Source organism: Neophocaena asiaeorientalis, unplaced genomic scaffold (assembly GCF_003031525.2).
Source record: "Neophocaena asiaeorientalis asiaeorientalis breed wild unplaced genomic scaffold, Neophocaena_asiaeorientalis_V1.1 scaffold123, whole genome shotgun sequence".
NCBI lineage: Eukaryota > Metazoa > Chordata > Mammalia > Artiodactyla > Phocoenidae > Neophocaena > Neophocaena asiaeorientalis.
In genome coordinates this window covers 8,785,155-8,812,509 of record NW_020173666.1, presented here as the reverse complement: position 1 = coordinate 8,812,509, position 27,355 = coordinate 8,785,155, and the positions used below count along the sequence as shown (strand labels likewise).

The 27,355-nt window shown below is 37.6% G+C and overlaps 1 protein-coding gene across 5 annotated transcripts in view; it reads left to right on the top strand.

The window, feature by feature from the left end:
- Window positions 1-27,355, top strand: part of IPCEF1 (interaction protein for cytohesin exchange factors 1) — a 177,545-nt gene that overhangs the window by 28,193 nt on the left and 121,997 nt on the right. For all 5 annotated transcript variants that reach the window (XM_024748041.1, XM_024748037.1, XM_024748042.1 and 2 more), the window contains one exon: window positions 25,732-25,775. The gene's annotated coding sequence lies outside the window, so the exon portion shown is untranslated. The remainder of the gene's footprint in view (window positions 1-25,731; window positions 25,776-27,355) is intronic.

The following is a 27,355-nucleotide window of genomic DNA, read 5'->3' as shown; positions in this document are numbered from 1 at the left end:
TTATAATGCACCCAGGAGTTTTTGTTTTCATTCTTTTTTATTGCTTATGATAACATATGAATAAAAACGAGCAAACAGATTTCTGGATTAAAACCCAAAACAATAGAATGAAAGTCAGATAGGATCGATTTATTCTAAATTAGTGTTCTGAGGAATATACTCTCGTAATTTAACTCTGCTTTATATTTCTGGAAAAGCATATGAACTTAAAATAGGATTGATTTTGTTAAGCAAACAGGGGAAGAATTAGAACAGATTTTTTTTTGCGATTTGAAATTTTGGGGACCTAGGAATGATTACCTCCTGAAGGCCAAGAATTTTCTTTCTTTCTTTTTTTTTTTTTTTCTGAATTTGGAGAACTCATGCTTGAAGTTGTGCACTGTGAGCAAGAAACAGACTTCAGACATGTTTGTATCATCAGGGACTTTATTCAGATGAAGTCTTGCTAACCTTGGAGTTAGCAATGAAGCCAGTTGTTCTGGGGGGCCTTTTTATTTAAATAAGATATTTTTGCCTTCACGTCTCAACTTAATTTTGTGCTTCTCACCCACTGATTAAAAAAAAGACATGATACGTTGTTTGATTAGGCTTGGGAAGTAATGACTGGTAGCAAGAGAGGACCCCAAAGCCAGAGGAAGAAAATTAAGGAAACAGAGAGAGGCCATCTTATCTTCTGTTTTCTTTACAAAGAAATGTCTCAAGATGAGAGTAGAAACAATGTTTTGGGCAAATATATTTTTAAAATGTTTAGTAGGCACATTTTCCAGTTATGTTATGATGAGAAACAGATGTAGTGCTGTTAAATCATGTCAAATATGAACTGCCTGTGTACCCTGTGTATATGTGTAAATATTTAACTAGAAAAACAGTCACATGAGAACGACTCTGGAGAAATCTTGGAAGCAGGAAGCCACAAATTATAGGTCTGAAATTTACCATGCATGGCTTAGGAGTCCAGATAAGTAAAACCAAATGAAGAGACAGAAAGTTTTATAAATAGTTCGTGTTTTTTGGTAGGGGAAGGGAAGAGAAAGGATTAGGGAGAATTTTAATATACTTCAAGTACAATCAGTACATTTACTTATAACCAGAGCACTAAGAATCATATGATAGGAATTCAGCTATGTATCTGAATCTAGGGTATATTACTTACCAACTTACATAGGAAAAATTACAGTGGACTCAGCTTATCCTCTGTTAGTTTCTAAAGTCAGCGTGTAAGGCAAAAATCATGTATGTTCAGACTTATCCTTTGTCGACAGTCTCCCTGGAAGGCATCCTGTTGGAAGCAGTTCTACTAACACAGCTAGTAGATCTTTTGGAACAGATCCCCATATTTCTGTAGGTTCTAGGTGATGAGGTTGGCTTTAGTTTATGGGCCAAATTGTAGGGGTAGGATTGGAGGGAAGGTAATTACTGACTTCAGAAGCATGTTGTATGGAAAAGCAGAAATGAAAACAGATTTGCAGTTTCCATGCCACCCATAATCTGGGACTTATACTCCTTGAGTGGAAGAGTGAAATGAATTTGCCCTATTTTATTACTTTGTTTTCAGATTTAATTTTCGTCTCATCAAAATAATATTGTCTAATTACCTCCTGAGCTTTAAGTTATTTGATGGAAGTATGGTCTCCACGTAGTGAAATGCACAGGTCATAAGTGTTAAGAGTTCTGTGAGTTTTAACAGATGCATGTTTTCATGTAACTCACACTGTTACCAAGATACGGAATATTTCCATTGTACCCCATTACAGTCAATCCCGCCACCCTCTCCTCTCCCTAGAGGCAGCCATTGCTCTGATTTCTTTCTCCATCGATTAGTTTTGTCTGGTCCAGAACTTTTTATCAATGGCATCACGACATGTTCTCTTAGGAATCTGGCCTCTTTTGTTCAGCATAAAGTGTGTGAGATTAATTTTTGCTGTTGTATGTACCAGTAAGAGTTCATTTCCGTATACTGCTGTCTATTCTATCATATGAATATATCACAATTTGTTTACCTCTTTTTTGGACATTTGGGTTGTTTCTAGGTTGAAGCTATTACAAATAAAGTCACTATAAATATTCATGTACGAGTCTTTGTGTGGATATATGTTTTCCTTTCTCTTGGGTAAATACAAAAGAGTTAAACTGGTGATCATAGGTCATGTTTTGTTTAACTTCATAAGAAACTGCCAAACATTTATATAAAGTGGCTGTAGCTTTTGACACTCCCATCAGTAATGTCTGAGGGTTCTAGTGGTTCCCATTACACCAGCTTGTTTTTATTTTTTGCCATTGTAGGAGTATCTCATTGTGGTTTTGTTGCACTTTCCTTATGGTTCATTATGTTGAGTGCTGTTTCATGTGCTTGTTGGCCATTTGTAGATCTTTTGTGAAGTGTCTGTTCAGGTCATTTGCCAATTAAAAAAAAATTAGAGTTGATTTACAATGTTCTGTTAGTTTCAGGTGTATAGCAATGTGATTCATATATATATATATATTCTTTTTCACATTTTTTTCGTTATAGGTTATTACAAGATATTGAATATAGTTCCCTGTGCTATACGATAGGTCCTTGTTGTTTACCCCTTTTATATATAGCAGTGTGTATCTGTTAGTCCCAACATTTGCCCATTTTTAATTGGTCTATTTTTCATTTTATTGTTGAGTTGGAAGAATTTTTTATACATTCTGAATATAGGTCCTTTGACTGATTAATGTTTTGTGAATTTTTTTCTTCCAGTGTGACTTGCTTATTTTATTAATGTCATTTTTAAGGAGCAGAAAATTTTAATTTTTTTTTATAATTAGTGCTTTTGGTATCATGGGTAAGAAATCTTTGCCTAACTCAAGATTTTGAAAATATTCCATTATATTTTCTTCTGGAAGCTTTATAATTTTAACTTTTTTGTTTAGGCTTATGAGGTAGGAATTGAAGGTTTTTTGGGTTTTTTTTTTCACACAGATATCCGCTTGTTCCAGCAGTATTATTGAAAAGTCTTTTTTTTCCTGCATTGCTATGGTGCTTTTCTTGAAAATCAATTGACCATAAAAATGTGCATCTATTTCTTAACTTTCATTTTTGTTCTACTGTCAATTTGTATAGACTTTTACCAGAGTCATGCTGTCTTGATTGCTATAGCTTCATCATAGATCTCTTTTAATTCTTATTAACTATGTTTTGTAGTTTTTAGTGCAGAGACTTTAGATATCTTTTGCTAGATTCATCTATAAATATTTTTTGCTTTTTGATGCTTTTGTAATGGGTAGTACTTTTAAATATAATGTCCATTTGTTCATTACTATTGTATAGAAATACTATTACTTTGTATATTGACTTTGTTTCCTAAGGCCTTGCTAAATTCACTTATCAGTTGAATAGTTTTTTTTTTATAGATTTCTTTGGATTTTTCTGTGTACATAATCACACCATTTGTGAATAAAGATAGTTTTATTTCTTCTTTTTTAAGTTCTATAATTTCTGTTTAATCTTCTTGCATTACAACACTGGCTAAACCTACCAGAATGATTTTGAATAGAAATATTGAGTGAATATTCCAGTGTTATTTCTGATCTTAATTGGTGAGTGGTGAGTCTTTCACCATTAATTATGATATTAGCTGTAGCTTTTTGTACATGTCATTTTTCAGATTGAAAAAATTTTCTATTAATAATTTGCTGATAGTCTTTAAAAATTTTGTTATGAATGGGTGTTGAGTTTCATCAAATGGTATTTCTGAGTCTACTAATGTGATCATGCAATTATTTGCTTTTATTTTGTCAGTATGAATAATTATATTGATGAGTTTTCAAAAGTGAAAAAAAAACTTGTATTCCCAGGATATGCTATACTTTCTATATATTGCTGGATATTATGTGCTAATGTTTTAAACAGACTTTTGTGTCTGCGTTCATTAGAAATATTTGTGTATACTATTCTTTTCTCAATTTCCTTCTCTGTTTTGGTAACAGAGTTATTCTAACCTCATAAAATTAGTTTAAAAGTGTTTCCTCTACTCTTCTCTGGAAAATAGAGTTAGTAACCCTCTCTATATCACAGGGTTATTTTGAGAATTCATTGCATAAATGTATATTAAAAATTTAAAAACTTATATGTGATATATTATACATACAAACGTATTTTATTTTTGTTAATATTATACTAATATACCATGTAAGCATTCTAGTAAACAAAATTATATATTCTGACATTTCTAAGCTAGTGGCAACATCATTTATTTAGTTATTTGGTATGCTTAATTGGAAGACAGTATATTTGGTTCCATGGTAATAAAAAAATAAATCAGATATGGTCTACTTTTTATAGAGCTTCTTCATAATAATGAGTAGACTCGTTATGAAATCCAAAGTTCATTCTTAAATATCAAATACATCTCCAATATGGATTTTTATTAATATTTACATGTATTCTAATTCTTCAAATTGGTGGTCCATGTATGGGGGAATTTATGGTAATTATCCACCAACATATTATATACTGCCTTATACTCCTCCCCTCCTTCAATCTTGTTGTAAATTTGAGTTTATTCTAGTTGTATGGCTAGAATATATATGATTATATACATGTCTTCTGAAAATATTCTGGGATCATACTTATTATTTCAAAAAGTGATGCTTAAAGTCAGACTTTATTCAAAAGCCAATATGTCTATCCATTTTGACATGCAATACACCCTAGTTTCAATGGAGTAAAAATTGTTTTGTTAGCGATTGTGGAGTAGCTTTCACAGAGGGTAAGTAGGTGGGGGGAGGAGAGGATTGTGTTTTTACATAGGCATCTGAAATGCAAATATATATTTATTAATCTGAAATTATTTCCTTCTATATGTAGAGACACTTTTGAATCAGTTAACAATGTTTGCTCACCTAAGGCTACAGCTGTCCAAAAGTGGAAAAGGAGGAGGAAGTGACCTGCCAAAGAGCAAATGGGTGATGCTTCCCTCCCAGCACAGGAGAGGGCAACCCAATCAGTATTTTACTGAGTCTTCCCTAAAGCAAATGTTCAGAATTTACACACTTTTATCTTGATTCTATTTCTGTATTTTGATTTTCATTAATTTCCCAATAAATATTTATTTTAGACTTTATATTGACTTTGTCTTCACTATCTGAAGACAGATAAGAGAATCATGGGCTTCCCTGGTGGCACAGTGGTTGAGAGTCCGCCTGCCGATGCAGGAGACGTGGGTTCGTGCCCCGGTCCGGGAAGATCCCACATGCCGCTGAGCGCCTGAGCCTGTGCGTCCGGTCTTAAAAAAAAAAAAAAAAAAAAGAGAATCAGTATCCCATGGCCAAATACAGGGGCACTAGTGGGCCTAGACTATCATCTCCCATGCTTGTTTTGGATCTGTAAGACTGAGACAGATAAAATAGGGGACTTAGGACACTAAGTGGACACTTATAACCGGTGGTGGATACTGGCAATTCCCTTCTGTGATCCTTGCCACAAAGGAAATTGACTTAAGCTCTGACCCTCATTCTTCACTTTGCCTTATACCTTTTTTTTTTAATATGATAAATCTATGTTTAATTTTTTTTAACATCTTTATTGGGGTGTAATTGCTTTACAGTGGTGTGTTAGTTTCTGCTTTATAACAAAGTGAATCAGTTATACATATACATATGTTCCCATATCTCTTCCCTCTTACATCTCCCTCCCTCCCACCTTATATCTTATATTATGACTATGTATGAAGCAAGGATCTTATTGATCTTCACACTGGGGATCTGGGCTACTTGTAACTCCGTTTATTCATGTTAATAAAAAGCTGTTATTAGAGAAAATCTTGGCTTTACAGTATTTAGAAGATCTTCAGATTTTTAAATACTCCCACTCTTCCTACATTATCTCTGTGCTTTTCACAGACCCTCTCTTTCCCTATAGAAATGTCATATGCACAAAATGCTTGGTCCTGTGTCCCACAGAAGTGACTTATAAAGATTGACTGAACACCAAAACTAGGGTGCAGGGGTAAACAAAAACATTCACTGCTCCTGTTCTCCTGAGGCTTTCAGTCTAATGTGGAGACAGATATTAATCAAATAATCACTCTAATAAATGCATAATTACAAAGTCCATGGGACCCCGATGGGAAAGGAACCCTGTTCAATGAGAGCTTATCCTTGAGACCATTAGGGATAAAAGTTATTTTCAAGAACTCCTTCTTTTGTGGTCTTGATCTTACTTCATTTTATCTTTTACAAACCTGAGAACTTTTCAGAATGTTTTATTTTTCATGTAAAGCCTTGAGATCAACTGATGAGATGATCAAAGCATATGAGAATTCAATTAGAAGCACAGCAGTTAATACATTTTTGAGCTTTCCTTTAATGCTCAAAGAGGCAAAAGAATTCTTAGGATACTAAGACTAGAGAAAGAAATACCAGAGAAAGGAGAGGTTTAAAAAAGTGAGAAGATGTTGAAATGCTTTCCAGGTAGATAGATCTGATCTTTGGTTAGTTTGTCTTTAGTACCTTTGTTGATAATGTGTATATATGTATATTTATATATACCTTTGTATTTCTATTGATTGGATCAAACTTGTATATACATTATCATCCCATTCATCTTTTCAATATGCTGGGCATTTTTTTTGAAAGTTGGTTGGGCTCAGGATCATAATGTCTCATTTGATTCTTCTGCTGTCATTTACCTTAGGCAAGTTCCCCTGACTCTGCTCAGTTTCTCCATCTAAAACAAGCTGTTACTACTCCAGGGATTTTTATTTTATTTTATTTTTGGCTGTGTTGGGTCTTCGTTGCTGCGCGCGGGCTTTCTCTAGTTGCGGCAAGCAGGGGCTACTCTTCGTTGTGGTGCGCGGGCTTCTCATCGCAGTGGCTTCTCTTGTTGTGAAGCATGGGCTCTAGGTGCGTGGGCTTCAGCAGTTGCAGCATGTGGGATCAGTAGTTGCGGCACGAGGGCCCTAGCGCACAGGCTCAGTAGTTGTGGCGCACGGGGCTTAGTTGCTCCACGGCATGTGGGATCGTCCCCGTCCAGGGATCATACCCGTGTCCCCTGCATTGGCAGGCGGATTCTTAACCACTGCGCCACAAGGGAAGCCCCTCCAAGGATTTGTTTTTATGGTCAAAATGAAATTGGATTAACATTTTAAAGAGTATACAAATGTAAGTGATATGTTTATTAGCCAAAGAGCAGGCTTAACTTCTTTCTTAATGTCAGAGGAAATATCAAGGTGATGTAGCAGAGGCCATCTTGTGGAGCAGAGGCAGAAACAGGAACAGAAGATGAAGTTCTGCCTCCTTAGGGCTTTCTGTTTCTTTTATAAGTGCATACATACAACTACACATCATTTTGGAATTTATTTGTTTACATAATAACACAGAAAAACCTTATTAACTGGAATAAGGATTCAGCTTAACAGGGACTGGATTTAACTCAAAATGCCTACCCTGAATAGATATAATAGTATAGACAAATAATAAAGGTAAATGTTTCAAATATTAAATAGGACAGTCTTTTATAGCCCCTGAAGACATTTTGGAGGCTAATTATATAGTGTTAATTTAAAAGACCATTTATCTATTCCTTAGATTCTCTAAAACATTAGTATGACATCGATTTGTTGTCATAAGGTAAATAAAAATATGTATGTAAAAGTAATATAAATAATATTTTCATAATTTAATTGAACAATAAGTTATTTTATACTTAGAAATGATAATGTGAAAATAGAGAAAGTAAGAAGATATTAGATTAGGAGACAGGTGCCATTCATCAAGATGAAGGTGAAGATCACATTTTTAAGGAAAGATGATAAATTCTTTTTTTTTTTTTTTTTTTACATGTTTAGGAAACTGGTACATGGAAATAGGGGATGGCCAGTGGGCAATCAGATGGATGTCTCTGGATCTCAGAATGTAATTCTGGCTTGAAATATGGTTTTGAGACCCTTTGGCATTGGTGACAGTTAAATAGAATGTAGCATGAGAAGGTAGGGATGTGAAAAGAACCCCAGGGAGCATCAATATTTAAGGGATTAAAGGAGACAAGGGCGAGCAAGGCATCTGAGGAAAGCTAACAGGAAGATGGGAGAAAGTAGAGTCCTGAGAGCCAAGGGAAAGGGAACATCAAGACAGGATCCCATGCTGTAGGGAGGTTTGTAAGCAAGGGATTGAAAAGTGCCTATGGAATTCTGCAGTGAGGAAATGCCTGCCAGTTTTGGCGTGAGCATCTGGATGCAGCTGTGAGCCTGCAGTCCACCTGCAGGTCTTTGAGAACCAAGTGTGTGGTGAGAATTGGAGCAAGAAAAACAAATCTCTTTCAAGAAACTTGATGAAGGGAAGGTTAAAAAACAAACAGGGACTAAGTGTGGCTTTAGTGAAAGGGATTTCTTTTTTAGAGATTGGTGGGATTTAAAAACGGTTATGTGGGAATTCCCTGGCGGTCCAGTGGTTAGGACTCTGCGCTTTCACTTCTAGGGGCCTGGGTTCTATCCCTGGTTGGGAACTAAGATCCTCCAAGCCACAGGGCACGGTTAAAAAAAAAAAGGTTCTGCTTTCTCTGAACTAGGAGGGGTTGGCTCCCCAACATGGTGGAGAAATTCAATAGGAAGAGAAGGGCAGCAAGTGTCTAAGAATAGTCTCTAATTCCTCTGAGACATGGGAGGCAAGGTGGTTGAGTGAGAGATGGAAGGAGGAAGGAAGTGTTGAGTATGGAGGTAGAAAAAACTGTTGGTTTCTTCCAACCGTCAGGCAGTCATTAAACACATGTCCTGAGCTCCCGTTACATTTTAGGTACCGTGATGAGGCTTAACTGGTGAAGCAAAACAGATGTGATCACTGCCACCATAGAGCAGCGGGACAAACAATCATTTTCTTGTTTTGTTTTGTGTTTTTCTGGAAGAAGGTCTGTAGCTTCATTGTATTTTCAAAGGCATTCAAGACCCATAACCTGGGTAGCTGAGGATTAAAATCTGAAATTCTAAACATAGTCTATTCTTTTGTTTTTAGGGTTTCATTAAAAAAAATTGAGATATAATTGACTTACAGCATTATGTTAGTTTCAGGTGTACAACATAATGATTCAATAGATGTATATACTGCAAAATGGTCACCACAATAAGTCTAGGTAACATCCATCTCCACACATAGTTACCATTTTTGTTTTCCTTGTGATGAGAACTTTTAAGATGTACTCTCTTAGGAACTTTCAAATATGCAGTACAGCATTATTACCTATAGTCACCATGCTGTACACTATATCCTCAGGACTTATTTATCTTATAAATGGAGGTTTGTACCTTTTGACCACCTTCACCCATTCCCCCGTCCCCTCCACTGGTGCTGCCTTCCCTGCCCTCCCCTGCCCCCTTCCTGCCTCCCCACCTCTGGCAACCATCAATCTGTCCTCTGTATCTATGAGGTTTTTTTATATTCCACATATAAGTGAGACCATACAGTATTTGTCTTTCTCTGTCTAACTTATTTCACTTAGCAAAATGCCCTTGAAGTTCATCCATGTTGTCACATATGGCAGCATTTTCTTATTTTTTATGGCTGAATAATATTCCATTGTGTGTATGTATACACACACACACACACACACACACACACGAGACGACCCTTGAATAACATGGATTTAAACTGCACAGGTCCACTTATATGCACATGTTTTTCAATAAGTACATGCAGTACTACATGATCCAAGGTTGGTTGAACCTGAGGGATGGATACGGAGGGCTGACTACGAGACTTGAGCACCTGGAGATTTTGGTATCCTCGGCAGGTCCTGGAACCAATCCCCCTCGGATACCAAGGGACAACTGTATACCACATTTTCTTTATCCATTCATCCATCAGTGGACACTAAGTTTGTTTCCGTATCTTGGCTATTGTAAATAATGCTGCAATGAACATGGATGTGCAAATACTTTTTCCAGTTAGTGTCTTCATTTCTTTTGGATAAATACCCAGAAGTGGAATTGTTGGATCATATGGTAGTTCTATTTTTAATTTTTTGAGGGACCTCCATACTGTTTTCCATAGAGCAGAATTAATCCACATCACACATATAAATACAAATTTGTGATATTGATCAGGGCTGTGAACAAGAGGTTTTTGGAATCCTGGGTAGTTCAACTCGGAGAGCTCAGAGAAGAGCTCTACTTGAGAGAGATTTTTGGGGAATGGAAAGGAGATAGCCCTAGATACATAATATTTAATAAATGTTAATTTTTCTTTTTTTGAAAATCATATTTAGAAGAAATGGTATGTTTTAGCATACATTAACCTTCTTCCCCATGTGTCCCATTAGAAAATTTTTCTCATCTAAGATGTCTTGACATACTTGTAAGGGAGTTCCTTATGTTTTTAAAATAATTATACATATTTACACTTTAAAAATGGGAACTGTGAAGGACTGTGTAACTCATTTTTTAATGAATTGCAGATATCACAACTAAATATTCTCATCCTGTAAAACTTAACAACAAATTAGAACCTTCAGAAGTATTACCACCTATGGATAATCTAGAAATTACAAGCGCATATTACCTTTCCATTGCATTGCAATAGGGGCTGGTATATTTATAATTCTTTTCCAAATGTCTTTTCTTAGGAAGTCTGAAATTAATATGAAGTATGCTTTATTCTTTGTTATATATAAAAACTGCTTTGGGAAGGAAGGCTGACTTCTGAATAAGTTTGGTAAAAAGTGGTAAAATTAAAAATTTGAAGCCCTCATTAAAATATTTCAGAAAGGAATATAAGCACATTCATCATACCTTTTGGCCTCTTCTCCTTCTGTTCTTATTTCTTTCTATAATTCACTGCCTTTTCTTTTCCTCCCCCCCATAGCATTGCTGAAGCTTCTAGAAAGCTATTTACACTTAAGAAGTGGAACTTTTTGAAGATGTGCAAGATAGATAGATGCAGGAAGAGGAGGAAGGTAGAGAGACAGGGAGAAGCATAGATAGACGGGCCTGGTAATTGTGGAGATGGAAAAATGTCTGGCGAATAGTGCATGGTAGAAAATACCAAGGGGTGGGGGTAATAAGGGAAGGACAAGGGAGCCCAAGGACATGAAAAGCAAGGGTGGTGAACCAGGTTATTTGGTGGCAGCTGGTTTTTTCTCCTAAGAAAGACACCTGTCTTGGTAAATGTTGAGATGGAAAGGGCTGAGTAGACAGCCAGGAAGTATCAGCCTTCTCATTAATTTTCTTATGACTTAAAATAGAAGACTATTTTAGGCATAGACTGACTCTGTCTAGAAATGCAAATGAAGATTTTTAATTTTCTTTTCCAAATTGAAGATACGGTGGGCAAGTTCCCAGGTTGATGTTATAACCTTATGTGGTGCTAGGAGATTAGCAGAGAGCCATCGGTAAGTAACTGTCTATGGATTTGGTCAACTTGGCCTCTTGTTTTTCAGGATCTCTGGCTTCATCTCCAGCTACTGACTCTACCAGATTAGGAATCTCCTAATGTAAACAGAACTTCATTCAAGATATCGAAATGGTTCTTCATTCTTTTTTTTTTTTTTTTTTTAAAGAAAAGTACCTGGGCCTCACTCCAGAAGTACTAACTCAGAATCTCCAGAAACAACGAGGTCTGAGAACCTGTTTTTTTAAAAAAAAAATTTATTTATTTAGTTTTGGCTGTGTTGGGTCTTCGTTGCTGCACGCAGGCTTTTCTCTAGTTGTGGCGAGCGGGGGCTGCTCTTCGTTGCGTTGCACGGGCTTCTCATTGTGGTGGCTTCTCTTGTTGTGGAGCACGGCTCTAGGTGTGCGGGCTTCAGTAGTTGTGGCTCACGGGCTCTAGAGCACAGGCTCAGTAGTTGTAGCGCATGGGCTTAGTTGCTCCGCAGCATGTGGGATCTTCCCGGACCAGGGCTCGAACCCGCACCCCTTGCATTAGCAGGTGGATTCTCAACCACTGTGCCACCAGGGAAGTCCTCTTCATTCTTTTTTTCATTTGTTCAATGTTTGCTAATGTCCTAGGTGATGGGCTAAGACTTGGGAAGGAAAAGATAAATGAGATGCCAACCTTCCCCTCAAGAAACACTTGGGTAAGGGCTCACAGACATGAACATGGACTTGTATATGCTCCTAAGACAATGTGACAGTGCTGTCACACAGCTTCATTCAAAACCTGATGGGGACTTATTAAGAATGACCAAAGTTGTTAGCTTGCTGATCAACACTGACTGCAGATGATAACCACGTGTTTTGAGGGTGATCTATATAATTGGGTGTTTGAGAGTTAAACAAACAGGAGAATAAAGGAACATGGGGAAAGAGAGGAAACGATTATTAGGCATCTAACTGAGTAAATACATGAGAATTATGCCGCTTCATCCTCACAAACACCCTGAGTTCTAAACTGTAATCACTAAACAGATGGAGGAATTGAGAGTTGGTATGAACAGTAGTTTCCCCAAAGTCCCACAGAGCTAGCTGGAGGCAGAAGCAGGATTTCAATACGTGTTCAGAGTCCTTCCACCATGTGTTGTGGTTACAGCTAAATGAGACAAATAAAGCATGGGTGAAAGAGGAAGTGGGAAAACTGGGCTTTGCTGCCTCTGTGAAAATGAGTGAGTGACTCAGAGATTTCTGACAGCAGGACCCACGGTTTGTGTAGTCAAGGTCTGTAAATATTTCAGTTACTAGATTAAGGAGATTTTAACTCAATGGCAGAAGCTTGCTGTCAGCCAAAAACTGCAATGAGCATTTCTTTGAGCTGGTATATAGACATACCTATGAGAGCAAGGCAGCATCTCTGGATCACTGACACAGAAAACCAAATGTAGCTGAACCTCATTTATTTGGAAATTATCTATACCATAAACTCACACATCCAACACACAGCAAAGAATCAGCAAATGAGTAAAACTCTGTGAATACTCAAGTAGATATCATAAACAACAAATAGTAAATCTCATGCACCGTAGTTTTATAACATTCAAAACGCCCTCAAGCCCTCGGTCTCTTCATTACTGCGTATCTGGCTTCCAAATCTATTGGAGCATACAAGAATTTCTTCATTAGGATTACTGAAAACAGGAAGAAATAATGTCTGACAAGAAAGGATTAGGCCAAAAATAGAAAAAGCAGCTGTAAGAACTCAAACATCTCGGCATCAATTCAAATTATGGTCAGAGACCCTCAGTGGATCCTGGGGATTACCCTTTGTCACCTGAAAAAAAATGCACGATTTAAAAGTTGAGAGTTATGTTTTATTCAGCAGACATTCTGAGGACTTCAAGCTCAGGAGACAGGGCTCTCAGATCACTCTGAGGGATTGCTCCAAAGAGGCAAGGTGGGGAGCCAGGATATATAGGAGTTTTTGCAACAAAGACCAGGTAGTCGGAACATTGAACGTTTACTGTTAACTAAAGAAAACCAGGTATCTCAAATTAAGGAATTTAGCACTTTTATACTTATGGGAAGATGCAAGAGTCTGGGCTCACTGAAATCATTCCTTTGATAAGCACCTCAGCTCTCTGGGGCCAGTATCCTGTTCTTTCTTATCCTGAGTCTCCTCAGCATTCACCGTCGTGGGTGGCTGCAGCAGCAGACTGTTAGATGGCGGGCATCCCGTTTCCATCCTGAGTTCCCTCAGGGCTCACCGTAGGGGAGGCTGTAATGTGATGGCTCGATGGCTGCAACATCCTTTGTTTACTGATATGGCAGGCGGCATTCTTAGTTCACACCTGTAATACGCTCATGCAAGAAAGTGGATGTTTTCAGTGTTGACCCAGAGTCACCAATATAAGGTTAAACTAATTTGGGGCTACTTTTCTAAGTACATAGGAGGTATATAGTATAATACATTCGGTTGTGTAAAATAACTAACATGAAAAAAGTATCATTGCTTAAAAGGTAAGAAATCAGACATCTGGAAAACTTACTAGTTATGCAAAGTGATGCATACTCAGAGGAGCTGGTGCCTTAGCATTTAACGATGAGCTTCAGTTTCCAGCTACAGCTTTCCCTGGAATAGGGGCAGGTGGCCCAGGTATAATACCCTCCTGTTGGCCTGAAGGAGAGAGAACGGATAAACTCCACCATTGCAGGACCCGCCATGCTGCCTCACTCCCCACTTCCGGTGGTAGTTGCAGTACAGAGTACTGGGGGTGAGAGTAAATCTGCCCAGTCGGTCCTGACTCCCTCTCCTGATAAATGAATTTGGGAAGCAGGAACAAAGGCCCGTGCCCGTGGCCTTTGTGGAGTGGTGTCACCACATGTATACTCTTCCCCCCAACACACCCACACAATCACATGCACTCCATTGTATCAGGTCCTAGTTGTGAATGTCACAACAGTAACTAAAGATAATTTTCAAGTGTGTGTGGAGTAATCAAACTGACAGCCTTTTGTTTTAGCGCCTTATTCTTGCCCTACTCCAGTTGTGCTAAAAGTACCAAAGGGTCTGATAAAAATTCAAAAGAAGGCTGACTCACAAGGGAAAAAAAAAAAAAAGGAAGGGGCTTGGATAATGTCTTAACGTGACTGAGTCAAATGTACTGCTTCTTAAGAGATGTTCAAAATGTTAAGTCAACTGTCTGTCTCTCTCAGTCATAGAAATGCTGACCCAAAGGTTCACAAATGTAAAATGTCTTTTCAGCAGTTATAAATGCAGACTTAAGGAATGGATTTATTGCATGGGGGCTGATTGTGACCTTTATTGTCAAAGGGACTATGAGACTCATGCAGCTTCTAATATTCCTCTTATTTAAAAGAGAATGCCACTGTTCTTTAATTAAGAGAAACCACCATTCTCTAGTCATAGTATAGCTCTCACTAGGATATTTGCAAACACTCTGTAAAATGCTGCCTAAACACTGTGTTTTTCAGAGTTTTGACTTCTTTAATGGCTGGCACACCCTTGGCAGTCTGAAGAAGCCCTATGGACTCCTTTTCAGAATAATGTTTTTAAATGTATAAAACAAAACACAAAGGATGACAAAGAAACCAAATATATAAAAATATAATAATCAAAAAATGTATGATATAGTAATATATGTGCTTCTTTATTAATGCATTAAATAACAGTCTAGCAGCAAGTCTGGTGACATTTGAATACTGATAAGGAACATAAATGATATTTACAGATACCTTCAACAATGATACAGGCGATGAGAATACCTCATTTTGTTTCTATGGGAAACAAAATCACAGATGCCGATAAAACTTTGGTGGTTTATTGCCAGTATTTATATTAGAAGGAAATGTTAAGTTTCAGTTAGAGATCAGTGAAAATGAAGATATATTTTCCCCATTTAAGTGTACAGACTCCCTGAATTCTGTTCACAGGACCCTTGGACCCCCAAATGAAGGACCCCTGGAATAGGAAAATCATTTTCATAGGATTATGAGCATTGTTGAGATAAAATTTCTTCAAATAAATATTTGTATACAATTCCCAATACGGTTATGAACATTTATTTTTTATTTATTTAATTTTATTTTTTTATTGTTTTCTTTTGCGGTACACGGGCCTCTCACTGTTGTGGCTTCTCCCATTGCGGAACACAGGCTCTGGACGCGCAGGCTCAGTGGCCATGGCTCACAGGCCTAGCCGCTCCACGTCATGTGGGATCTTCCCGGACCTGGGCACGAACCCATGTCCCCCGCATCGGCAGGCGGACTCTCAACCACTGGGCCACCAGGGAAGCCCTGAACATTTATATTTTTAATTCTCAAATGGAAATGTCATTCATTCATTCATTTATATTCTTCCTTATAAACTGCCTTGTTTTTGAAAGGATTTGAGGCAAATTGCATATATACATACAGCAACATGTAATAAAATTACAAGATTGTGGATAAGAAAAAAGAAAAGAAAAGGTTGGTATGAAATGTAAAAGGTGTTTTGGAGTAAAGTTAATATACAAAGTGTATGTGGGAAAGTTCTAGACCTTTACTAGAGTACAATGGCAAATTTGATTCTAAGTTTAACATTCAATGCGATGAGTAAAAAACAATTAGTTATAGATTCATGATCACATCTCCTGAGATGCCAAACTCTTTCTCTACTAAAACTAGAGAAAAAATTCTTCTATATGCTTTGCCTCATAATGACTGTCTTAGCTTGAGCTGTTATGGCAAAATACCATAGACAGGTATTTGTATTTATACATAGACAGGTATTTATACAGACAAGTATTTGTCACAGTTCTGGTGGCTGGGAATTCCCAAATCAAGGTGCCAGCATTGCTGGGTTCTGGTGCGGGCTCTCTTCCTGGTTTGCAGATGGCCACCTTCTTGCTGTGTCTTCACAGGGTGGAAAGAGAGCAATCTCTCTCTTTTCTCTTCTTCTCTAAGGACACTAAACCCATCATGAGGTTTCTACCTTCATGACCTTTGAAAGGCCCATCTCCAAATACTTTTACATTGGAGTTTAGGGTCTCAACATCTGAATTTTGGGGGCAACACCATTCAGTCCATAGCAATGATACACTGAGGAATGAAATTAACAGTACTTTTGAAAACTTCCCTTGTTTTATTGGGCTATTTCTTATAATTTCTCAGTGTAAATTATCAACATATGTTTCTACTGGCCCAACTACATGTAGAAATGGATTTTAAACTATCTAGTGTAAATTTTTTTAAACTTTTGGAGGTATAAAGTATTTATTTACTTTTAGTACCACCTCTTTGGAGGTACTTATTCTTGAAATGTAGATTAGTGATTATTAATTTTTACATGTCATGGACCACTTTGAGACGCTGATGAAAGCTATAAATGCAGACACACATTAAATTCTGCATTCAATTTCAGGGAATCACAGACCTCCTGAGTTCTCAGTACTCTGAGAATAAATAACTCTGCAATATAGAGTAATAGATATGCCTTTAATCATATTATATAAATATTGTTTACTGTAACTGAGCATTTGACATGGATTGAGAACCAGCCAGTTGGATTTAACGCTCCTGGCAAGCATGGGAATGCAGCTATTCTATGATGCAGATTAAACAAATGCTTTAATAACTTGGAGAATAGGAAAGCTGCAAGCACATTTAGCTAAATACAATGCTAATATTTCAAGGTTGGAGGGATGCCTGGATCATATAGCCTGAATTCTTATACCCAAGATTCTCATGCCCTTTGGAAACATCACAAATCTCTAGCTACCACCATTTCATGGTCCCAGGATGACGACCCAAATATGGTCACAGTCCCCAATTCCTCCCCTCAACCCCTCCTCCCATCATGTATCATAGCCCAGTTGAGACCAAGCTGTAATGTGAGAAATCAGAGATAAACAGGGTGGACCCAGATTTTGTAAGACCCAAAGCTTATACAATTTCGAGGGTCCTTTTTAGGAAATACGATACAAACGTACAAAGACAAAGTTGTAAAGAAACTCAGTATTTAAAAGACATGACAGAAATGACAATAAATTTCAAAATTTAAAAAGCTCACAAAATACCAGAAATAGCACATTAGTCAGAAAAATAGGATCGTTTAAAAATTAACTGCTTGACATATCTCTAAAATCCTTTCCCCCTACATTTTTAGCTGCATGTTTTTTGTTGCCTCTTCACATGATAGTGATTTTACAGTCATTTTTCTTGAGAGAACGTAGAAAGGTAATCCAGTCTGTCTAGCATAAGTTGATCAGAATTGTTTTTCATTGTTTGTTCAGAAAAACCTCTTTTGCCTTCACCGTTTATTGCTGGTAATGTAAAATTTTAGGATTTCTCTTTCAAGTTTCTTTCACCTGTGACCTACAAAATTAGGAAGAATTCCCCCCAAACTTACTTCTGGTTCTGTTCATTAGAAACCCTGTTTCCCTCCACTACCCACAGGCACAGGGAGACACATGACCTGTTTACATTGTAATATGATCTCTGGTCCCGAGCCATCATCACTGTGCCAGGTGAATTGGCCAATGGAAAGTAGAGTGTCACTGGAAGTTATTACCACACTTGACAGCTGGCTATAACCTAACTGTACAAAGAAGAGATTGTAAGAAACATAAATATATCCTAGTAACTACAAAGCAGGTATATCCCTCCTTATATGCCTGCTGTTTGAAATCATAGGCCACAGCTCACCCTTGTGAGAGCTTTTTTGTTGTCCTCTCTCACAGCCTACTCCAAGGGCTGTCTACATATGGCTGTGGCTATCTTTGCAGCACCTCCATAGAGCCTTCTAGTAAGATTCCTTAGAGTTCAGGCTCAATAAAGCAAGGCCAAGAAAAGAAGGAGGAGTAAAATTTTTCTTACCATATCTCAGAATCTCAATTTTTCCAAGTTTGTAGACATGGGAAGTATATGCCCTCTTCTGGGAAGATCTCATTCCCAGTTGCAGGGGTATGATCTTACCATAGGCCCCAATAAGACAAATATCTCAGAACACACCAACCTAAGATCAGAATGGGAAAAAGCCACTTGGAATAGTACGGGATTTATTTCAATTCACAGATGAAAAGTTGTTTAAGGCCATAGACACATAGACAATAGCATATGGCTTCAGTGATTTTAACCTGGAAGATCTAGAACCATACGATCATTTCAACGCTAAAACTCTTAGTTCAGCACACATGGACTATTTTAATTCATTGACGTAAATTTCTGGTGACTGCCTCAAGATAATTAGCTACAAAATATAGGCTTTGGTAATTGGTCGAGTTAACTTGTTTTATAGATATATTGACTCTAAGCAGATTACATGAGAAGCTAAGTCTAACAAAGATGCTCACTTTGGGTTTAGAATTGTTGATCTGTAGTCTTCTTTTCAGGGGTCAGGTATCAAGGCAACTTCTCCATTAAAGCTACTCCTAGCTCGCAACAATAAAAGCTATTGTTTCGAATACAAGAATTCTTATTTTATTTTGAAGGGAAGTGTCTATTTCATCCAAGAGAAGAGTGAGTCGTAAAGGCATGAAACTTCTGCTTCTTCAAAGCCTATGGGAAGCACCATGTTTTTGATTTTGACTTTATAGTTTTGGGGGAGTATCTACTTTGCTTGTTTAAGAGAAAAAGCCACTTCTCTCAATACCTATGTTCAAATAAGTTGGAAATAAATATTTTCAGAGACTCAGTTGAAGAATCAGAATAAATAAGAACACGTTGCTTATGTTTAACCTAAAATATCCTCTGCTTTGAACTTTATCCACAAAGAGGCCAAACCTGCATTTTATTTTATTTTTTAATTTTTTTTTACTTTTTGGCCACACCACGTGGCACGTGGGAACTTAGTTCTCCGACCAGGGGTCGAACCTGTGTCCCGTGCTGTGGAAGCTCGGAGTCTTAACTGCTGGACCACCAGGGAAGTCCCAGCTGCATTTTATTTTTAATGGAGATGCAGAGGAGCTGTTCTTTCCTTCTGGGAAGGAACACATAACACCAGAAATCATAGTGGGAGGAACGCCCTCCTCCAGGCATGGAGGCTTAGAAGATGAGCAGTGAGGTTGTAGACCAGAAGCGTAATACATCTGCATTAGCTTCAACTGATTTATAACAATTCTAGAAACGGGTTTTCATTTTTTATGTAGTAATCCAACTATGAATTTTATAAATTATTCAGACATAGAATGAGAATAGTATAGATTCACAATTTTCAAAAGAATTAAAAAACATTTTTTTCAAAGTCATGGAACCTTTTCTTTGAATGAAAGTATGGCCTGCAGTTCAAGGTGAAACCAGTAAGTGTGGACTTGCTCAGCTCACCCAGGCTCTCTGCATCCTCCTTAGTCTCTTCTCCCTGCGTAGAACTCTGCCTGCTCTTGGGCATAGAGCAGGTACCCAAGTTCATGAAGCTCTCATGGGAGGATTGCTTGTTCAAGGTTTCAGAAGGAGAACCACTGACAATAGCATTTTAAGGCAGGGATGATTCACAACCTTACTGTGAAAGAAATAGTATTTCCTGAGAACTTTTGGGGTGAATACCGCAATAGATAGAAACACTGGCAATCTTTCTTCCTTAGATTACACATGTGTAAACACGTGTTTGTGAGAGGCTGACCCTGGTAACCTGAGTAAGAATTACTCATTTTCTATCGAAAGGAAAAGAGACCCTTCGTGGTTCTTCATTCTTTAAAGGAAGGCCGCCCTGTATTTCCTTTGCTCTCTTTGGGTTTGTGTCGTTTTTTCAGTTGAATTAACTGGGCACAGTCTGTTTCTTGAATGAACAAATAAAAATATCTTCTTGATTGGAGATGATATAATTGACTATAATAACTCATGAAATGTTTGGGAAGTTAAAGTTAAGCTGCCGGCTTAAATTTGCTTTGTTAGTAATAAGACGTTCTCTACAAACCAAATTTAAAAAGATATTTTGGGGACAATTTGCGAAATTGTTAAATCAAACTGGTGTGTATATAAAATATCATTGTAATATGTTTTCTAATATGACCTCAAAGTTTTTTCTAAGAAAAATTTTCTATAGTTCTCTAAAATAGAGCCAGATGATCCTGAATCCCACGTTTTTCAGTGAATTTCGAGTGAAACAATCTTTGCTTTCTGTCATTATGTAGCTTTTTTCCCCAAAGAACACAGAAATGTTAAACACTGCATATTTGAGATGGCACCAATCCTTGAGCCTTGTAAGTTACTGGTCTTGTTCTCGAAAGCACTTCTGTGCTTTATGTGCTGGTTTCAAATGCTGAAAATGTCCATGTGGACTTTTATATTATTCTGTACCCTAGGACCTCCTGCTCAACAGCTGAGATAAGAAAAGAATGCTCTTGAGAGCATTAGGGCGCTGTCCAAAATCTCATATATGCCTGGTAAAGTTAGTGGGATGTCAGGGTCTCTGCTGTGATTAAAAGATCTAAATGTGACTTGTCAAGTAGCTCAAATATTAGCTCTAATCCCCATTCGCGCAGAGTTCTAATTTTAGGCTTTGTAGACCCAAAGCTGCATATGTAGAATATCCCTTGTTACATCACAAATTTTCCAAATGGATACAAGAAAACGGAGCAGGAATACACAAGTTAAGAGCGGGTATCTCTGGAGTTTGGGCTTATGGGTGATTTTTGTTTCCTTTTATTAACTTTTTTTTTCTTTTGCATTTTAAAGTTTAAAACAATGCAAATATGTATTTTTTTTAATATCAAAAACTTCATTTTCTGAAAAGTAGAATAGATGCTGTAGTTATTGGCGGAGCCAACCTTGGAGTAAGGACATGGTGAACAAGGGTCCCGAAGACACCTTGTTCCTTCCAACACTCAATAATAGGCACCATGTCAGAAGTGCCTGTCAACTTTGGGTTTAAAAATATGCTTATGGTAGAGGTGGTGAATCAGGAGTCTGCTCTTGCAAGAAGTACCAAACAACTAGAAATGTAGTGACTCTAGACCAATAGGGAAGAGAAGGGGAAAGCTGCTTGTATAACCTGCATTTAGCATGTGTATCCCATCCTTCCACCCCTCCCTCCCAGCATCGAGAGGTGGGTGGGAGGTCCCTGGCAGCCTCTTCTCCTTTAATGTTCCTTTGTCTTTAAACCACTGATGCTGATATTTACGAATTAGCATTGTAGGTGGAATACACATTTTTGTCAGTGAGAGGTACAGAAGGGGAGTCTTTCTAGGTGCAGGAGGTGACACAAATGAACCTGCAGTCATGGGAGTTTCTGGGGAGTGTGATGGTGCTTTAGGGAGGGAGGACATAGGTAAAATATGTGGTTTTGGTTTCTGGGAGAAGCAGAATAGGGAATGGTAAAGCTGAGAAGGGACTTTTGTGTTTCGTGTTTGCCTGTCTTCTTTATATCCGCTTCTGTGGCAGCTTCTTTCCCTGGCCTCCCATGCCTGGCCTCCTGCCGCCCTCTGGCTGGTCAGAGACCTAAAATAACACACCATCAAATTGCTCTCTTCCCCTTTCTTTTCTTTCTCCCCATGCTTCCCTTCATTCTCATCAAATGTACATAGAGTTGACAGCATATCAGTAATCAAAGCACAGGAAAGTTTGAGAGTCGTGAACTTTACCTCCTTCATGTAGCTAATCATTTGGAATGTAGTCTCTTGAACCATGTCAGGATGAGAGTTGGCCAACACAACTGGCAGAGTTAGGCTGCAGCCAACCAACTGCTAATACACAGGTGCATGTCACAGCAGGGTCACTCCTGGCTGGCTGAGAGCATTTGGTGAACAGCCAAGTAGCTTCAGAAAGGACTCAGGGGCATGACCAGGTGTACTGCATGGGGTCCAAGAACCCTGCGAAAGAGGGGCTAAACTTATCTGCAGTTTTGGTTTAGACATGCAGACTTGACTGATGGACAGAAGGCTTCCAAAAGGACCTGGACTAGAGGGAGAGCCCTGGGTGCCTGGCAAAAGCTAAGATGAGGGAAGTCTGGCAGCATGGGAGGAAGCAGGGCTGTGGGTACAGAGGTTCCTGACCCAGATCCTTCCTGTTCTCTACCCCTCCCTGCACAATCACTCTTCTAGGGTGTCTGTGGGTTCTGGAGGGAGAGAGATACGGTCAAAGGAAAGCATATGTCACTGTGGAGAGTGCTCTTCAAAGTACTGATCAGAAACAGGTGTGTGTGTGTGTGTGTGTGTGTGTGAGTGTGTGTGTGTGTTGGGGGACGTGTCTAGAGGAGGTTGGGGGTAGTGCAGGCAGCCTCCGATGAGCATTGGGGTGGTAGCTGTCCACAGAGCAGAGGATGCCAGCCAGAGCTGCATCTTTCAGGGCAGTCGTCTTCATCTGTAAAATGGGAATAAAGACAGCACCAACTTCACAGAGTTGTGAAAACTAAATGATTAATGCGTGTACAGCATTTAGCGTATGCCAGCACAAACAAAGTGATAAACAGGGTTTAATAAATGTTGGCTATTGTTATTTTCATCATCGTTGCTTTTGTGAGATCCCTTCTCTCTGCTTATCTCCTACTTATTTTCAAGTGGTTGCATAGTTTGATTTTATGTGATGCAATAAAATGGATTTTGCCAGTGTTTTTGCTTTTAATCAGAGAAATTACTTCTCAGGATGTAATAGAAAAGGGTTAGATTACACCTTAAGTACATTGAACTTGAGCAAAGTTTTAAAAATGATTGTGGCATCTCCAAGTTGAATTTTTACTGAATAAAAAAATTAGGCACGAATGTCATTTTTTTTGCTCTAAGAAGATCGTGGGAATAACTAATAACACTTGGTAGAGGTTAATATAGTATTTAAGGTAGTAATTTTAACAGTTTTGGACTCATTTTTAAAGACATCATTGGAATACTTTTCAATAGACGTCAGTCTTTATTTCTTAGGAAATTACAACGATTAGCTGCAGGCAGCTTCTCTTATTGTTCTTTGAAGACAATAGGAGTCTGTTCAGGATTGGTGGGGCACAAAATGAATGATACATGTTTTAGTAAAGACTTCACTGCTGAAACATTTTTCATCACTCTTTTTGTCTGGCTACAATTTATGTATTCAAGGCCTAGTCTTCAAATGTAGCTTTCTTTACTGTATTTGGCCTAGAAAATGAATTCAAGTGAAGGAGAAGAATAATGCTTTTCCTAGGGCTAAGATATAGATTTTTCTTTTGAGGGGCTATAGATTTTTTTTTTTCCTCAAAAGAAAATGATGTTACACTTGCAGAACTCTGTGAAAGTTGAAAAGAGAATTTTGTTCCTGCTTTGGGTGTTTTCAGGATTCTGCTTCTGCTTCCTTATGAAACTGTGCACTAGGCAAGGACAAGAATATCACTCTCATTATTCAGGCATTTGAAATTACTCTTTTCCTTTGAAATGAGATATTCAAATCATTGAGTGTTAGAGAAATTGTGCATGGGTGTTAGAGTAAACGGATCTTGATCTGTCCTCTCAGCATGAGGCTTTCTGGAGGTGGTAAAGTGGTTTTAATCAGTGGAAAATAGCACCCGATTTCTACAAGATCTTCCCAAGCTCAAAATGATTTAGATAGTAATCTGAGTCTGAATACCACCCAGATAAGCACCTGCAGTCACATTTACCTGGACGTGGGTGGCATTGCTTTTTAAATTTCAGTATTACTATAAAAGTTGTCTGACTTTTACCCCTATCAGTTCTCTTGATTTAGAGGATGGGAAAACTTCTTTGTGTTCTTTCTGGCTGGAATGTCTAGTTAGAGATTCATTCTGCTGGCTGTGATCAAGTTACATACACTGATACCCCAAATTTTCTTGATTTGGCCCTCAACTAAACAATACCAGGACTGTGAGGTCCAACAGTAAAAAGAAAAATTTTAAAACGAATTTAATATACTATGAAGTTCTTGTACAAATGCTAATTACTACATTGTGAAACAATGCTGTTTTCACTGTTTTGGGAAGTAGAAATCTTGTTCCGGGGAGAAAGAAAGAGCTGGTTTATTACTAGGTACGCTAAGTGCAAAGACAAACTTGAACAGAAGTCAATGACTTGGCATCCAATACAGCTAACATTCATCTACTTTTACATTGTTTCTGGTGAACTATTATAATTTCAAATCATCATAGTTGGAAAATATTTAGATAAAACATAATGTCACATTACTTTTCAATTTAAAATAACAAAACTGGAACTTTAAGCCACACAGTGTAAACAATGTGGAGTGCAGGTTGTAGGAGAGAAAAAAGATGTCTAGATGTATTTGACATGAAAATAGAGGGTTTTTTACTGCAGTATGATATTTACAGTATCTTTATACTTAAATTTTGGCCACAGAAGTAGTCTTACTGGTTATATACACTTGGATAGATTTCCATCCAAAAAGAAAAGATGATTAAAAACACCGACCTTGGGACTTCCCTGGTGGTCCAGTGGTTAAGACTTCACCTTCCAATGCAGAGGTTGCGGGTTCGATCCCTGGTCAGGGAGCTAAGATCTCACATGCCTTGTGACCAAAAAACCAAAACATAAAACAGAAGCAATATTGTAACAAATTCAATAAAGACTTTAAAAGTGGTCCACATCAAAAACTCTTAAAAAAAAAATACCTACCTCACTCAGCCATAAAAATGAATGAAATAATGCCATTTGCAGCAACGTGGATGGACCTAGAGATGATCATACTAAGTGAAGTCAGACAGAGAAAGATAAATATCATATGATAATGCTTATATGTGGAATATAAAAAAAAGATACATATGAACTTACTTACAAACCAGAAATATTCTCACAGACATAGAAAACAAACTTATGTTTACCGAAGGGAAAGGGGGGGGAGGAATTAATTAGGAGCTTCAGATTAAAATGTGCGCATTACTATATATAAAATAGACAAACAACAAGGACCTAGTGTAGAGCACAGGGAACTCTGCTCAATATTCTGTAATAACCTGTGTGTGAAGTGAATCTAAAAAAGAATAGGTATTTATATAGGTATAACTGAATCACTCTGCTGTACACCTGAAACTAACACAACATTGTAAATCAACTATACTCCAATAAAAAACCATAATATATATCTATACTATAACTGAATCTCTTTGCTGTATGCCTGAAACATTGTAAATTAATTATACTTCAATAAAAATTTTTAAAAAAGGAAAAGTGGAAATGTATTTTGAGGAATGTTCAAGAGATTAGAATATTATTTTCATTTTATCTTTTAGAAAACGTTCAATTCTGGGGGAATCTCAGTCTAATGATTTCCTGCTAGCTTACTACCCAAGTTTTCCTATTTTCTACGAGATACAACTTTCTGTCTCATTCTCCAGGAGAGACACTGGGTAATTATGATGATGAGCAAGTTACTCTTTTGCTGCCTCTTCTTGGGGTTGATGTGGTAGGACTCTGACTTCCTCCCAGGCAGTTGAGTCCTGGCAGAAATCTGATGACCTCTTTCTTGTCTTTTTCTTGTACAGATCAGAAGCAACAGACCTGGAACGAGGAAGTGCATAACTTTTTGGTATGTAATTGAGAACTCTTCAAAACTAATTCTTCCTTTTGGTGATATTCATGACCTGAACAGCCCATACTCCACTTTGTTATTCTAATTTGTGAACCAAATTATAATAGCCTAGGTGTATTTACCCCGAGGCTAGGATTAATGCAGAGAGAAGCTAATGGTATTCATAAATAACCAACTGTATTTGGTCCTCTGGATTTCCCTTGAAAACGGATTCTTGACGGTGATTACATTTCAGTAGAAGAGCTGCTTAGTAAAGCAATTTATTTATGGAATTATCTTGTTTGAGCCCCTTAGTGGTCAGGGACATACCAAACTGTCAAAGTACCATAGAACTATAATTATGTGAAGAATCTATTTTATAAGCAACTATGGGTTTAGATGCCCATATGTAAATTGAAAGTTCTAGAAATGAGGCGTTTACTAATATAAATTTACTAAGGACTATAATGAAATATTTATATTTAGTAATTATTATATCAATATAAAAGTAAAATAATCTTAAGATGTTCTCATCTTTAAAGTTCATCCCTAATGATCTAGGTAAGACTGGAGTTCTACAAATATATATCTAATTTTTCTCATTATTCCTTTAATTTCCTGTTTATAAAATGATTCAAAAAGAATGTCTTAGTTCCTCACTGGGACACCTATCACTTGTTTAGTTTAACTCTGCTTATAACTTGCCAGAGAATACAAGAGAAGCATTCTTTTCATAGCTATCTATCAAGAATACCTTCTTTTGTGACTCCATGGATATAATGAAATAGTAGTAATTTTTCAGAAAATATTAGTATATTAATTCAAGAGCTATTATTTTTCTATGAAGCGAAGAAACAATAGTAATAATAATCACTTTTCTCCCCAGTATGTACTTTCTACCACTTCCAATTACCTAGCAACTGCCTTTGAAACATTGTTACTCATGACCCATTAGTCACCATCATTTTTTTTTAAATATCTTTATAGGAGTATAATTGCTTTACGATGGTGTGTTAGTTTCTGCTTTATAACTAAGTGAATCAGCTATACATATACATATACCCCCATATCTCCTCCCTCTTGCATCTCCCACCCACCCTCCCTATCCCACCCCTCTAGGTGGTCACAAAGCACTGAGCTGATCTCTCTGTGCTATGTGGCTGCTTCCCACTAGCTATCTGTTTTACATTTGGTACTGTATATATGTCCATGCCACTCTCTCACTTTGTCCCAGCTTCCCCTTCCCCTTCCCCACGGCCTCAAGTCCACTCTCTACGTCTGAGTCTTTATTCTTGTCCTGTCCCTAGGTTCATCAGAACCTTTTTTTTTTTTTTTTAGATTCCATATATATGTGTTGGCATACGGTATTTGTTTTTCTCTTTCTGACTTACTTCGCTCTGTATAATGGACTCTAGGTCCATCCACCTCACTACAAAAACTCAATTTTGTTTCCTTTTATGGCTGAGTAATATTCTACTGTATATATGTGCCACATCTTCTTTATCCATTTATCTGTCGATGGACACTGTGGTTGCTTCCATGTCCTGGCTATTGTAAATAGAGCTGTAATGAACATTGTGGTACATGACTCTTTTTTT